The sequence below is a fragment of the Charadrius vociferus genome, unplaced genomic scaffold (assembly GCF_000708025.1).
Source record: "Charadrius vociferus isolate BGI_N301 unplaced genomic scaffold, ASM70802v2 scaffold67, whole genome shotgun sequence".
Taxonomy (NCBI): Eukaryota; Metazoa; Chordata; class Aves; order Charadriiformes; family Charadriidae; genus Charadrius; species Charadrius vociferus.
Window position 1 is genome coordinate 39,014 of NW_009649485.1, and position 2,200 is coordinate 41,213.

Sequence of the window (2,200 nt, forward strand, 5' to 3'; positions counted from 1 at the left end):
TACAGCGAGACCTGGACAGGCTGGAGAGTTGGGCAGAGAGGAACCTAATGAAATTCAGCAAGGGCAAGTGTAGGGTACTGCATCTGGGGAGGAATAACCCCATGCATCAGTACAGGTTGGGGGCTGACCTGCTGGAGAGCAGCTCTGTGGAAAGGGACCTGGGAGTCCTGGTGGACAACAGGATGACCATGAGCCAGCAATGTGCCCTGGTGGCCAAGAAGGCCAATGGCATCCTGGGGTGCATCAAGAAAAGTGTGGCCAGCAGGTCGAGGGAGATCATCCTCCCCTTCTACTCTGCCCTGGTGAGGCCGCATCTGGAGTACTGCGTCCAGTTCTGGGCTCCCCAGTTCAAGAAAGACAGAGATCTGCTGGAGAGGGTCCAGCAAAGGGCTACAAAGATGATTAGAGGATTGGAATATCTCTCATATGAGGAAAGGCTTAGGGACTTGGGTCTCTTTAGTCTAGAGAAAAGAAGATTGAGGGGGGATCTTATTAATACTTACAAATACTTAAAGGAAGGGTGTCAGGGGGATGGGACCAGTCTTTTTTCAGTGGTGCCCAGTGATAGGACGAGGGGTAATGGGCACAAGCTTGAACATAGGAAGTTCCATCTTAACATGAGAAGGAACTTCTTTACTTTGAGGGTAGTGGAGCACTGGAACAGGCTGCCCAGAGAGGTTGTGGAGTCTCCCACTCTGGAGACATTCAAAACCCGCCTGGACACTGTCCTGTGCAACCTATTGTAGGTGACCCTGCTCTGGCAGGGGGGCTTGAACCGGATGATCTCCAGAGGACCCTTCCAACCCTGACCATTCTGTGATTCTGTGGTACCATCACAAATACAGAAACTGGTACCGTCACAGATACCATAAGAGAACCTGATGTCATTCTAGACACATATACAAGATACAGATACAGATGGTGGGATGCAGATACAATTGTAAACACAGGCACAAACTGTGTACAATTTCAAACACAATTAAAGATAAAGAAGAAATTAAACATACTATTATAGATACAAGTACAGTCACAGAAGCCATTACCATTAAAATTGCAGATACAGTTACAGATACATATATAATTACATATACAATTACAAGTACACAGCACAGAAACAAGCACATGTATTCCAGATGCAGATATCATTGCATATACCACTGCATGTTCAGGTGCCATTGCAGACTCCTTTATTCCTTCAGTCTCAGTCCTCTTTTCCTCCTTCCTGCCCTCCTTCCTTCCTACCTTCCTCCCTCTTTCCTTCCCACTTTCCTCCCTCCTCACTTTCCTTCCTACCTTCCTTCCTTTCTGGATGCTGTGGCTCCAGTGGACTGCCAGGTACATAGAATCATAGAATCACAGAATGGTTTGGGTTGGAAGGGACCTTCAAAGATCATCTAGCTGAACCCTCCTGCCACGGGCAGGGACATCTTTCACTGGATCAGGTTGCTCAAAGTCCCATCCAATCTGATCTTGAACACTTCCAATGATGGGAAGCGTGCAGTGCTCACTTAAACTGCAGCCCAGGCTGCCACCAACCTTGACTTTTCCTATTAGCTCATCTGTGTTGGCAACAAAGATCCAGTAATGCTTCATCTCCAGCTGGGCTGTCATATCAACTGGATTGAGAAATGATCCTTGACGTACTCCCAAGCATTTCTGGACTGCTTACAGCTTGCCGGGGTCCTTTTCCAGCAGATGTCAGGGGGATTGAAATTCTACCTTTTTAGAGGAACATGCCCTAATTCTTCTGAGGCTTTTCACAGGTGTTTCCTATTGGTTTCCAATATATCAGCAGCCCTTAGCTCTTCACTGCTACTCAAACCTCCCCCCACTAAGTCTAGTTTAAAGCTCCCCTTATAAGTCTGGCAAGCTTGTTGGCAAAGATCCTCTTGCCCCACTTGGTCAGGGGAATCCTGTCAGCTCCCAACAGACCCAGCTTCTCAAAGGTAGATCCATGATCACAGAAACCAAAATCTTGAGTATGACACCAGCCACACAGCCAAGCATTCACCTGTTCAATTTGTCTCCTCCTTCCTGATCCCCTTACGCTGACTAGGAGGATGGAGAATAGCACCTATGCTCCTGATCCTTTAAATGTTGCTCTAAGTGACATAAAGTCTCTTTTGATGATTCTAAGTTGCTTTGTTACAGTGTCATTAAACATGGAATAATAGGAGCGAATGATAATTTGTGGGGTTCA